General features: G+C 37.7%; 1 pseudogene; it reads left to right on the top strand.

Moving 5' to 3' along the window:
- Window positions 1-3,310: 3,310 nt before the first annotated feature.
- On the top strand, window positions 3,311-5,110 carry LOC145103267 (aldehyde oxidase GLOX pseudogene; annotated as a pseudogene).
- The last annotated feature ends 9,879 nt before the right edge of the window (window positions 5,111-14,989 follow it).

The following is a 14,989-nucleotide window of genomic DNA, read 5'->3' as shown; positions in this document are numbered from 1 at the left end:
ACTCCTTTTCAGCAATCAATTCATCAAAAATATCTTCATCTTAGGGGGTGTTTGTTTTTTATGCGAAGATCTGGGCAACCACTTTTGTCTGCGCCGCGCAGACAACGCGCAGACATATGCCCTCGTAGAGTGTTTGTTTTTTGGAAGTGTGCATATCAAAAAACGTCTGCGCGAGGTCTTCTTTACGCAGACCTGGACCACTGTCTTCAAAGGTCTTCAGACCACATTTTTACCTTAAAAAAAAACCACCAGTTTTTTTTCTTTCTCTTTTTGCTGAAAATGCATTTTTAATATTTATAACGGGAAATTATGTTTGAAAAAATAATTTATTTCAACAGCTGCAGACGTTAAAAACAAACAATCTTCTTATTGCAGACGGCAGACATGTGGTCCACCTCTTCTGTTGCAAAGGCTTGTAGATGTGATCCGCAGACTGCAGACATTTTGGCTTCAAAAAAACAAACAACACCTTTGTGACTCCTACACCTCATGTCCTGCCACACCAAATACCATGTCCAGATTCACCATCCTACCCGCTAACCCTACCTCTCAACCAACCTCACCAATGTCAACTATATCTCCTCAGCCTATACATCATTCTAATCCACATACCCTTCCATCCACACTATTAGTTCATATATCCAATCCTGTCTAAGATTGCACCAACTCCTGTCCTACCCTAATTGGCTTCATTTCTTAAGATGATAATTCTATTTCTCCACCCACCTTCTCTCCACCACAACGAACCAGAAATAAAAAACTCAAAATACTTTTTTTCGTCTTTCATCAACTCCATCATCTTCATGTTATCCCTTCTAACATTGAACCAAACACCCACACTCAAGCTCACAAAATTCCCAAATGACGACATGCCATGGATCAAGAGTTCAATGCACTAATGCAAAATAGAACGTGGGAATTAGTTCCATAAGCTTCTTACAACCCAATTAGATGAAAATGTTTATTCCTAGTCAAAAGGACTCCCAATGGTACAATTTCAAAATACAAAGCATATTGGGTTGTTAAGGGGTTCCTTTAACAATACGGGAACGATTATTTCAACACATTCATTTCGGTAACGAAACCAATCACTATCGAACCATCATCTCTATTTCTCTCTCTCTCTCTCTCTCTCTCTCTCTCTCTCTCTCAAAACTAACCTTTAAAACAACTTGACGTGAACAGTGCCTTTCTTCATGGAACTCTATATAAAGAAGTCTTCATGTCTCAACCACCCAGATTCATTTAACCTAAATTCCCAAACCACATATGCAAACTTAGAAAGTCTCAGTATGGCATTAAACAAACCACCGAGAGCATGGTACATGGAACACACATCTTTTCATCATACTTATGGTTTACGAAGTCCAGGGCAGATGTCTTTCTATTTATCTATAATCATGACAACAATTTGTGTTTCTTTATGGCACATGACAATAATATTGTCCCTTAACCATGACAACAACCAATTCACTCATTCCTTAACCAACAAGTTCTCCATCAAATAGTTAGGTCCCCTCCATCATTTCCTTGGTATTGAAGTAATTCCTTCCCAACAAGCTCTTTTTCTCTCTAAACATCGACATATTCAAGACATTCAAACAAGTTAAATATGGATGGTACCAAAAAGATTACTACTCCTCTCAACCCTTCCATTGTTCTGACTCTTAAGAACACCCTGCAAGTGTTGATCCTATACGTTATCTGAAATCAGTGGGATCTTTGTAAAATTTGGCTTGCAGAAGAGCATATGTCTCTTTTGCTATATATTAACTTTCCCAGTCCATGCACTCCCCCGTTCCAACATCATTGGCAGACATTAACGTAGATGTTTCATTAACTAAAAGGCACAGTTCATCATGGCCTACATCTTAATCGTTGATCCTCACTTGAACTCAAAGAATTCTCAGATTTAGATTGTGGAGGGGTTTCTCCTATCATTTATTTGGGCTCAAACATCATCACATGGCGATCAGCATGTAAACAATCTATCACGCAGTCTTCTATAGAGGCAGAATACAAAGCCTTATCTAATATGGCGGATGAAATCTCCTGAGTCTAACATTTACTTACAGACCTTGTTGTTACACACTTGTCTTCTCCTATGCTATTTTGTGATAATACGGTTGCCACATACTCTAGCGCCAATCTAATACATAGTTCTCGGATGAAACATGTTGCCACATTGTACTTCAAAAGGTAGCAGGCGGTTCGTTAATAGTTCTTTATATCAACCCAGCATATGAACCAGCAGACGCACTCACAAAGCCCCTAAGTATCAACTCCTTCATTCATATTCACTTCAAGATTGGAGTATCCGACAAATCCTCCTTATTTCGAGGTGTATTACGACCAATAGCCCAGTGTATTACGACCAATAGCCCAATTGGTGAAACCATTTAAATTATTTTATTTATGGTTACTTTTAACTTTAGCCCCTGTAATTTCTCCTTATATAACTCATGTAACTTCTTCTTTTCTGTGTTGTACATGGTCTATTTAGCCTCCAGTATATTTTGCTTTAATTAGGAAATTGAACAACACTTTGTTATTGTGTAAACTCTTCTAGCCTTTATGAACTATTGACTCAACTACGATATAGATGGCAACCTTTTGTTATTTGCATGTTGAATGAGATCAAACTCATAATATTGTTGGTCTATATTTGAATGTACTTTATCAAAGTTATTAAAATCTTCACGAAAAACTTTCAAACAAAATACATTATATCATTGTTTCGAGAAACTCTCACTAGAACTGTTAGGGTCTAAATTTGTTGAAACATCAAGTAACTCCAATGATCTATCATTGAACCGATGGTCGAGTTCCGTTAACTTACAACTATTTGCTTTGTAAAAAAATGTCCACTATATGCAATGATGTTCAAGGTATGATCTTGTCATATCTAAAAATACCATAATTCTACAATATTTTCTTTTAAATGACCCTAATATTTTTACAAAACTCGATCTTGTCATATCCAAAAACATGAAGAGAAAGCATGTGGAGGCTTGTTGTAATATGAAAAATAGAAAACTAAAAGGTTGATAATAACATCCAATAAAAGAAAACATGCATTGACAAATAAACAAGATCAAAGGAGAATCCACCTTGTGAGTCTATCCTTATAAAATTAAGAATGAATATTTCATGGTTAAATGATTGAATGAAATTCGCTTATCATTCAGGTTGACTAATGGGTTATTTAATTCACAACGCAGTTCATGAACCATACCCGAGTGAAAAACCATCATAGAAGACTCTTTTCATCGCCTCAAAGTGTATATAAAGCCACCATTCACACTTCCATAAACACACAAAAACCTAACAAATTCGAAGAAGAGCAAATAAAATAAACCAAAGCCATGGCTCCTTCCACTTCCCACCTATATCATCACCTCTTCTTCTTCTTTCTGGTGCTCCTGCTCAATGCCCAGCAATGTCCGGCGGCAGGTGGATCGTGGTCTGTCCTCCTCCCAAGCATTGGAATTTCGGCCATGCACGCACAGTTACTTCCCAATGATCGTGTTGTCATGTATGACCGCACCGATTTTGGAGTCTCCAATATCTCACTTCCAAACGGGGCATGTCGTCCTAACACAACCGATTGTTCTGCCCATTCAGTCGAGTATGATGTTGCATCAAACACCGTTCGTCCACTCATGGTGCTCAGCAATGTCTGGTGTTCGTCTGGAACATTAATGCCCGATGGAAGATTGGTCCAAACTGGTGGCTTTGATGATGGTTATCGTGTTGTCAGAATTTATAAATCGTGTGATTCATGCGACTGGCAAGAGATACGTAATGGCCTGAATCAACAGAGATGGTATGCGACCAATCATATATTGCCAGATGGCAGACAAATTATTATTGGTGGCCGCCGGGCATTTAGCTATGAGTTCTACCCCAAGATGTCGGCCACTGAGAACACTCCTAGTTTACCTTTTTTGGTTCAAACGAACGACCCTAACGTTGAGAATAATTTATACCCATTTGTATTTCTCTATCCTGATGGGAATCTTTTCATTTTTGCCAACAATCGTGCTATTTTATTCGACTATTCCAACAACCAAGTTATCAAGACTTACCCTACAATGCCCGATGGTCAACCAAGGAGTTATCCGAGTACCGGATCTGCTGTACTTCTCCCTCTGCGCATAACAAAGGGAACAGTAAATGCGGTTGAAGTATTGGTTTGTGGGGGTGCACCAAAAGGAGCATTTGTTAATGCAAATAAAGGGATATTTGATGGAGCTTTGGATACATGCGGAAGGATCAAAATATCTGACCCTAACCCTCAATGGGTCATGGAGACCATGCCTTTGGCTCGAGTTATGGGTGACATGTTGTTGCTTCCCAATGCTCATGTTTTAATCATCAATGGTGTATCTGCTGGAGTTGCAGGTTGGGAACTTGGGAGGAACCCTGTTCTTAGCCCAGTGGTTTACCAACCTGATAAACAGGTCGGGTCTCGATTTGAAGTGCAGAATCCAAGCACCATTCCAAGAGTTTACCATTCCACAGCTGTTTTACTAAGAGATGGACGAGTTCTTGTTGGTGGAAGTAACCCCCACGACAAATATGAATTCGGAAACGTCCTTTATCCCACTGAGCTGAGTTTGGAGGCGTACTCTCCTTCTTATTTGGATTCAAACTCGTCCGATTTACGCCCCAAAATAATATTGCCTGTAAAAAACACTAAAATAGGGTACGGAAAGCAATTAGTTATTGTGTTTACAGTTTCAGGCATTGTGGATCCAAGCTCCGTCTCAGTGACAATGATGGCACCTCCGTTCAACACACACTCCTTTTCCATGAATCAAAGATTGCTGGTGCTCGATGGTGGTGTGGCTGCCAAGATTTTGGGGAAGTCAAGATATCAAGTTGTAGTAACCACACCGCCCTCTGGTAATGTTGCTCCGGCAGGGAATTATCTTTTATATGTTGTTCACAAAGAGATCCCAAGTCCTGGTATTTGGGTTCAAATGCAGTGACAAAATATAGAATAATGGTCATTATTTTGTTTTGTTTCGTTCATCTTTAATTGTACACTCATTTGTCAACCGGACCGGTTTTAATTTATTCTATTTACAGAGACCATGTTATTTTACTTAGTTTGTCCATTCGATTCGTCTTTTGGCTATCTGACTATTTTATTCATTTCAAAAGTTTTCATATAACACTGATTTTATTATGCTTTAGTTCTAGACGCAGCACGCTCAAAATTAATTGGTATAATTGGATCAGGAGTCCTAGTGATGCCGTGCACAAGTTGTAATTTATATTTTCCGTGCTCTAGCTTTCAATTAGCATTCTCACGAAGAAAAAACTCATGAAATTTGAGAAAAGCTATTATTGAAGCTTTTTCATACATCTTGCTACAAACTGGCCGGTGGGTCTACATGAGAGCAACTATTGTTTCAAGATTAACATTAATAAATATTAGTGTTGTCTTAGTTATTAACTTACACTACAAGAAATCAAGGCTGTAGTGGCGACACAATCGTCGCTAAAAACCAATGTCGTCACAAAAGCCTTGTTGCCCGAATCAACGTTATCCCCTTCCGGTAAACCTTAGCCGTCCGATGGAGTATCTAATCCAACGGTTGGGGTCTTTTTTTCGCACAAAACCAATCACTACTATAAAACTGGTGCAATATTTATAGCAAAATCCGTAACTATTCCATAGCTATAAACGGATAGCTATTGAATTGATAAGAAAAATGTTTGTAACATAATGGTCTGTGGCTAAATTATAGCTACGGATTAGCTACGGAATATCTACGAAATTTTCCATATCTACCACAGCTACGAAAATAAATGGCTACAAAATAGCTACAAAACTAAATAGCTACAGAATTGTTATGGATTCAAATAGCTACGTAATAGCTACGAAATAAATGCCTACGGGATAGCTACGGAAATCTGTAGCCCGTAGCTAACTTCGTTTTATTTTAAAAAAAAATAAAATTTAAAAATTTCAATTTTTTGTCAAATACCACATTGAATTCACATTAAACCCAAATACCATATAAAATACACCAAAAAACGTCTCTAATACCAAGTTTGACAGATTTTATTCCATTGTTCAAAATATCATACAAAATTAAGCAATAATTAAGAAAACAAGCAATACCAAATGTTTACAAATTCAATTGTTCCAAAATACATATCAATTGTCCTCACGTTGATTATCGGGGGGAGCGTGAGGTTGAGCAAATTTTGAATTCTTTCTCCACTTATCTGTAGACCAATGCTATAAAAAGAATAATATATATATAATAATAATAATAATAATAATAATGATAATAATAATAATAATATAATAGGAAATTATAACGCAACAAAATAGACTTTTTGTATACAAGTTTGCAGAGCTGTTGTTGCTTATTTTCTAACCATTTCATCCATGTATCTATTTTCAATGGGGTCTAAAATCTACACAATAATATATAATTAGATTTTAGCAAGCTATTTCGGAAGGAAAATATTAGTTTAAAATTTTCATATACTTTTAAAACCTTTCAAGATGCTCAAGTTTTCCAATATAAACTTGTGTACATTCATCATCTAACATCTTCATATAGCCGCTCTTCGGTTTTTCGCAGACTTTTAGAGATGATCTCTACCTTTGAATTTGTTGCAATGTTCCGATAGGAACTAAAAAGCTAAAGTACAAATATTCTATCACATTGTAAGCAATATATATAATCAAAACTTAAACAACACAAATAACTATAATGAATTACTAAATCAAGTGTAAAGATTTACCTTGCTAAGAGTGTCATAGATAAAAGAGTCGAGTGTGTTTCTTTTTTCTTTTGTTTTATCCACCATAATATCTTGCCCTACAAAAATCTGTGCTCTTTTTTGAGCTTTATGTATCTCATCTATTGTTGTTAGGATATGATAATTCTTAGAAACTGCAAGTTTCTGCTCCCTGGCCCTGCTTCTTCTTGCTTCTACAGCCTGCATGGTGAAACATTGTTTCACCGCAATTTATCTAGCTTAAACATAAAGTTTCACAAAAAACTACAATTTTGTTCTGAAATTTAGATTACATGATGTGAATTAAACATGCTAGAATGAGTAGCAAGTTTATGACCAGCAACATCATTCTTCATAAGATGGTTGGCCATCATCAACAGTTAGTGCATACAAGAGTAATCAATCAAATGGTGTGTAACTTCTAAAAACTGAAGGAACAAATATAAGAGAGAACTATATCATAGTATGTTAAATATTTATGCAAATTGGGAAACAAGCAATACTTACTGATACAGTTTCTATTTGTGCAAATTGGGAAACAAGAAATACTCATAGAAATTACCTTCACATCTTGTGTCCACAAGCTAAGAATCAAAATGATTGTGTTGTTACTTCATGTTTTCCCAGTCTCCACAACCCCGAAATTGCTATTAAAGTCATCAAAGACAACCAGAGATGGTGACAAACGGGAGTGTCGAAGATGGGAGGTCAGGGGTGTGCTGTAATGTGGAGTAGATGCACGATTTCTATGGAGCGAGTTAAACTATTAGGACATAGTGTTTGATAGTCGTCGTCGACTGCAGCCATAAAAAATGATTTCAGATTTTAAGCTTACTTTTGTGTGCGATAGTCGAAGATTGGAATGACGGAGATGGTGACGAACGGAGCGTTGGAGGTGGTGGAAGGTCTCTAGGATCAATGTTGGAGGCGCGCGCCAGAAGATGGGTGTTCTCTTTGTCGACTTCATCCATAAGAAAAAAAAGGATTTCAGAATGTTAAATAGGGCTTTCGTGGGGGAGATTAAAATTTTGCGTGAGGTATATTGGAGGGCGATTGGAATTTTTCGTGGGGATCGACATGAGAATAACTATTGTTTCAAGATTAATATTAATAAATATTAGTGTTGTCTTAGTTATTAACTTACACTACAAGAAATCAAGGCTGTAGTGGCGGCACAATCGTCGCCAAAAACCAATGTCGTCGCAAAAGCCTTGTTGCCCGAATCAACGTTATCCCCTTCCGGTAAACCTTAGCCGTCCGATGGAGTATCTAATCCAACCGTTGGGGTCTTTTTTTCGCACAAAACCAATCACTACTATAAAACTGGTGCAATATTTATAGCACAATCCGTAACTATTCTATAGCTATAAGCGGATTGCTATTGAATTGCTAAGAAAAATGTTTGTAACATAATGGTCTGTGGCTAAATTATAGCTACGGATTAGCTACGGAATCGCTACGGAATATCTACGAAATTTTCCATATCTACCACAGCTACGGAAATAAATGGCTGTAGAATAGCTACAAAACTAAATAGCTACAGAATTGCTATGGATTCAAATAGCTACGTAATAGCTACGAAAATAGATGCCTACGGAATACCTATGGAAATCTGTAGCCCGTAGCTAACTTCGTTTTATTTTAAAAAAAATAAAATTTAAAAATTTCAATTTTTTGTCAAATACCACATTGAATTCACATTAAACCCAAATACCATATAAAATATACCAAAAAAACGTCTCTAATACCAAGTTTGACAAATTTCATTCCATTGTTCAAAATATTATACAAAATTAAGCAATAATTAAGAAAACAAGCAATACCAAATGTTTACGAATTCAATTGTTCCAAAATACATATCAATTGTCCTCACGTGGATTATCGGGGGGTGCGTGAGGTTGAGCAAATTTTGAATTCTTTCTCCACTTATCTACAGACCAATGCTATAAAAAGAATAATATATATATATATATATATATATATACTGTTAGTAAAACGTCTTTGATTTTCGTCCTTGAGAGGTTCCTGTAAAAAAAGATTAGATGCAAACGATGTGGCTGAGGCTCGAGTTGGACTCAATTCCCTTAAACAGATTCGCCGTCTTTTCCCAGGGTACAACAACCTAAACAGTATTGTGTGCTGCCGGAGATAACCACTTGCCTGAAAGAATCGCCGGAAACAGAAATGCAGAGAAGGAAGAAGAAGAGTAGTAAATTCATTCGTGTGTCTGAATGAGAAGGCAATGGTCTTCTTTTATAGTCGAATTATGAAACGGAAAGAAATCACTAATTGATTGAGCGTTTAATGGCAATAAATGTCATTAATTACGCAATTAATGCATCCGTTACAAAATTCAAAAATAGGGACCAAAACTGTCAAGTTCAGCAAAAACGAGGGTAGCGCTCGCCCGAGTTTTCGGAGCTGCATTCGTGTCCGCAGGTCGCGCCCATGCACGATTTCGGTGTTTATGGTCTACGGAACCAAGATTTGCACCCCCCCTGCGCGCGGGTAGGAATTGTAGCATAACCATAGACACAAGCTTGTAAGCCTTCCATGCAATGAAGCTTATAAACCTTGTTGAGTTTGGTCTCTCTAACAATGTGGGACTCATTCCCACATTCCTCTCTTTTGCTAAACTTATTCTCAAATACCCATCTTTGAGTATCGATATCTCATTCACTTATACTCTATTTTGGACATATAATATATCGTTTCGAAGCCCTCATGGAGGAGAACACAAACCCACTTAGAGTTTGTTATATATACAACATATGTATATATTTATATATGTCCAAATCTAGTAGAAAATATAAATAATTTTACTAAATTTCCAACAATCCCCCACATGAATGGAGATCGATCTCTGCACATCCAATTTCCAAACGAAATTTTCGATAGTTGAATCCTGCATAGGATAGGTAGGTATTACCCTTTGAACCTTCCCTTAAGAAGTTACACTTAATCTCCTAGCAGTTAGTAGATCTCGATGTCTTTGAACTAAGCTGCCATTTATGTAGACGACAATGTAAATCTCACAGGACTCTCCCTGACAAGGTCATATCCTCATAGACGTGTTCATTTTGGTCATGAACACTAACCTGGTTCTGCAAGAGCATTAGGAATTTTTGCCCCTATAATTCCCTTCGAAGCGACCCCACTTCTCTCTCACATAGGTGATTCCAAGAATCATTAAAAACCATATGTTTAGCCTAATTTGGTCACTACATAAAGGAATGGACTAGGATGAAATGTTAACTCCCCCCACAGTGACCTGCCCCACTCATACAATTAGGTTATCCTTTTGAACCCAGATCTTGGGATCTCCAGTCTTTTGGGTAAGGTTTCCTTCGTATGAATTTATTGATTCATGGGCTTTAGTCCCATTCCTCTTGACGACTTATAAACTACATCTCTACTCAAGCCTTTTGTAAGCGGATCCGCAATGTTATCCTTTGACTTCACCCAGTTAACCGTGATAACTCCCGTAGAGATTAGTTGTCGTATCGTTTTATGTCTACGTCTAATGTGCCTTGATTTCCCATTATACATTGTACTTTGAGCTCTACCAATTGCTGATTGGTTATCACAATGTATACTTATGGCCGTTACCGGCTTAGGCCATTCGGGAATGTTCTCTACAAATTGACGTAGCCACTCCGCCTCTTCAGCACAAATATCTAAGGCGATAAATTCAGATTCCATCGTAGATCTAGATATAACTGTTTGCTTGGATGATTTCCATGCTACAGCAGCACCTCCAAGTGTAAACACATATCCACTTGTAGATCTGGAATCTTTTATGTCAGATATCCAATTTGCATCCGTGTATCCTTCGATAACTGTTGGATGTCGGTCGTAATGCAGTCCATATTCTTGCATGTATCTCACATACCTCAGCAACCTAGTAATACTCTTCCAGTGTTCAGAACTGGGTTTACTAGTGTATCTACTTAGTCTACTCACAGCATATGCTAAGTCAGGTCTGGTACAACTCATTAGATACATCAGACTGCCAATAATTCTTGAATATTCCACTTGATTAACATTATCACCTCTATTTTTACATAGATGTTGACTAGTGTCAATTGGAGTTCTAGCTATGCTAGTATCTTCCTTAGCAAATTTTTCAAGAATTTTATCCACATAGTGTGTTTGACTCAAAATCAAACCACTTTGGGTTCTTGTGATCTTCACTCCAAGAATCACATCTGCTAAACCCATATCTTTCATGTCGAACCTAGATTTCAACATATCCTTCGTGGATCTTATCATCTTGTCATCACTACCAATGATAAGCATATCATCAACATACAAACACAATATGACATATCCATGAGTGGTGTTTTTCACATAGATACACTTATCACACTCATTGATTCTAAAGCCACTTTCCATCATGACTTGATCAAACTTTTGATGCCATTGTTTAGGAGCTTGTTTTAATCCATATAGAGACTTAACAAGTTTACAAACCTTTTTCTCTTGTCCTGAGGCAATGAATCCTTCAGGTTGCTCCATATAAATTTCTTCTTCCAACTCCCCATTTAGGAAAGCTGTTTTCACATCCATTTGATGAACTTGCAAGTTCCTGATAGCTGCAATGGCAAGAACTAATCTAATGGATGTTATCCGTGTTACCGGCGAATAGGTATCAAAGTAGTCTAGACCTTCCTTTTGTCTATAACCTTTGATTACTAGTCTTGCCTTGTATTTATCAATACTGCCATCAGCTTTCATCTTTCTCTTAAAGATCCAACGGTAACCTAGTGGCTTGCTACCTGGAGGTAGATATACTAGTTCCCATGTATGATTTTGTAAGATAGATTCTACCTCATTTTTTTATGGCTTCTTTCCATTGAGGTCCCTCAGAAGAAGTTACCGCTTCTTGGTAGGTTTTAGGTTCACTTTCCACCACATAGGTGAAAAAATCATCAGCATATGATTTTTCAACTCTAGCCCTCTTACTTCTTCTGGGTTCTATCTCTTCCTCCTCGGATTGAGCGTGTTCTTCCTCTCGAACAGCTTCGTTATTTGGTAAAGATGGGCTTTCAACTTCCTTTTTCAAACAAGGAAACACATCTTCAAAGAATGAAGCATTCCTTGATTCCATTATAGTATTCTTGTGTATTTCAGGATTCTTAGAATCATGCACAAGGAACCGATAAGCACTACTACTTTGTGCATACCCAATGAATACACAATCCACTGTTTTAGGCCCTAACTTTTGTACCTTAGGTGGTGGCACTACCACTTTAGCTAGGCACCCCCATACTCATAAGTACTTATACGATGGCTTTCTACCCATCCAAAGTTCATACGGTGTTTCATTCTTTTCTTTGTGAGGTATCTTATTTAAAAGATAGTTAGCTGACAAAATAGCTTCCCCCCACATTGACTGGTTTACACCTGAACTAATTATCATGGCATTGACCATTTCTTTCAAGGTACGGTTCTTTCTTTCAGCAATTCCATTGGATTGAGGTGAATAGGGTGATGTGAATTCATCACGAATTCCATTTTTAGCACAAAAATCAGCATAGGGAGAAACATATTCCCCACCCCTATCACTTCTAACCACTTTAATTCTCTTGTTGAGTTGATTCTCAACTTCATTTTTGTACAAGACAAACTTGTCTATTGCTTCATCTTTACTCTTAAGTAAATATATGTAGCAATATTTCGTGCTATCATCGATGAATGTAATGAAGTATTTGTTCCCACCTTGAGTAGAATTGACTTTAGATCACACACATCAGTGTGAATTAAATCAAGAGGTTCGGTGTTTCTTTTTATTGTTTGGAAAGACAATCTAGTTTGTTTAGCTTCAACACATGTGGGGCATCTGTGATTTGAGTCAATATTAAGTTTTGGTATGTATTCTTGTTTAATTAATCGCTTAATTGAGTTGTAATTTACATGTCCTAAGCGACCATGCCAAACATTTGAACACTCAAGCAAATAAGCAGAACTAGAACTTTCATTATTCATTTTGTTTGTCACCATTACATTCAATTTGAACATGCCATTCAAGGCATATCCTTTTCCCACAAACATACCATTTTTGGACAAAACAAACTTGTCCGACTCAAACACTAGCTTAAAACCAAATTGGTTCAAAAAACCACCCGACACTAGATTCTTACGAAGTTCAGGAACATACAAGACATCCCTAAGCTTCACTTCTTTCCCCGAAGTCATTTTTAGAATGACATCACCAACACATTTGATATCCGCGGTAGCAGCATTTCCCATGTAGAGCTTTTCACCATCTTCAACTTCTTTGTAAGTGTTGAAAACACTTTTGTCATGACACACATAACGAGTAGCTCCCGTGTCAATCCACCACTCCTTTGAATTTGTGTTCATAAGATTCACTTCAGAAACCACAGCCGTGAGATCAGTTATCATGGCCACCAACTCCATGTTATCATTCACCATGTTTGCTTGACGGTTTTCCCTCTTAGGTTGAGGGCACTCCGAAGCCTTGTGACCCGGTTGGCCACAATTGTAGCACTTGAACTTCTTCTTGAAAGTTCCTGCCTTTGGGCCTAGATTTTTGCCCTTTGCTTTCCCTTTGTGAGGTCCCTTGCCTTTGCTTTTGGAAGTTTGACCAGCTTCCACCATATGAACCTTAGAAGATTCAACTTCACTGCCTTTCTTCAAGGCCATTCTATTGTCTTCTTCAATGCGAAGACGCACCACCAGTTCCTCCACAGACATCTCCTTTAGCTTATGCTTAAGGTAATTTTTGAAGTCTATCCAACTAGGAGGAAGCTTTTCAACCATTGATGCAACTTGGAATGATTCATTAAGATTCATCCCTTCTGCATTGTTATCATGTATGATGACCTGAAGGTCTTGGACTTGACTCATAACAGATTTTGAGTCAACCATTTTGTATTCCAAGAACTTAGCAACAACATGCTTCTTAGTTCCAGCATCTTCTATCTTATCCTTCCTTTCCAACAACTCCCATAGTTGCAACTTTACAATAAACATTGTAAAGTGCATCTGTTAGCCCATTCAACACATAGTTGCGGCACAAAAATTCTGAATGCTTCCATGCATCCACAGCAGTCACAGATTGAGCATCAGCCTGCCCCTCAGCAATTACAGGAGTAGTTTCTGTTAGGAACCGATCTAGGTTCAAGGTGGTCAAGTAGAACAGCATCTTCTGTTGCCACCTCTTGAAGTTCAGACCAGAAAATTTTTTAGGTCTTTCAGCATGGTTAGCCATGATGTTTGGAACCGGTGCATTTGGGTTCACAGCAGGGGTAGCACGAACAGCAGGAGTTCCAGTACCAACGGGAGTTGCAGACATACTAAAAGAATCGCAACGACAATCAAATATATTATTACAGGAAAAAAAAATCGATAGAAACTCGATTTTAGAATAAAAGAACAGAAAATCGAAAATTTTTAGAAGAAAGAATAAAATCTGTTTAAGACTGTTAGTAAAACGTCTTCGATTTTCGTCCTTGAGAGGTTCCTGTAAAGAAAGATTAGATGCAAACGATGTGGCTGAGGCTCGAGTTGGACTCAATTCCCTTAAACAGATTCGCCGTCTGTTCCCAGGGTACAACTGCCGGAGATAACCACTTGCCTGAAAGAATCGCCGGAAGCAGAAATGCAGAGAAGGAAGAAGAAGAGTAGTAAATTCATTCGTGTGCCTGAATGAGAAGGCAATGGTCTTCTTTTATAGTCGAATTATGAAACGGAAAGAAATCACAAATTGATTGAGCGTTTAATGGCAATAAATGTCATTAATTACGCAATTAATGCATCCGTTACAAAATTCAAAAATAGGGACCAAAACTGTCAAGTTTAGCAAAAAACGAGGGTAGCGCTCGCCCGAGTTTTCGGAGCTGCATTCGTGTCCGCAGGTCGCGCCCATGCACAAGTTCGATGTTTTTGGTCTACGGAACCAAGATTTGCACCCCCCCTGCGCGCGGGTAGAATTGTAGCATAACCATAAACACAAGCTTGTAAGCCTTCCATGCAATGAAGCTTAAAAACCTTGTTGAGTTTGGTCTCTCTAACAATGTGGGACTCATTCCCACATTCCTCTCTTTTGCTAAACTTATTCTCAAATACCCATCTTTGAGTATCGGTATCTCATTCACTTATACTCTATTTTGGACATATAATATATCCTTTCGAAGCCCTCATGGAGGAGAACACAAACCCACTTAGATTTTGTTATATATACAACATATTTATA

The sequence above is a fragment of the Lactuca serriola genome, chromosome 4 (assembly GCF_051521515.1).
Source record: "Lactuca serriola cultivar US96UC23 chromosome 4, Lser_US96UC23_V15, whole genome shotgun sequence".
Taxonomy (NCBI): domain Eukaryota; kingdom Viridiplantae; phylum Streptophyta; class Magnoliopsida; order Asterales; family Asteraceae; genus Lactuca; species Lactuca serriola.
Note: the sequence above shows the minus strand (reverse complement) of the source record. Positions and strands in the feature narration are given on the sequence as shown.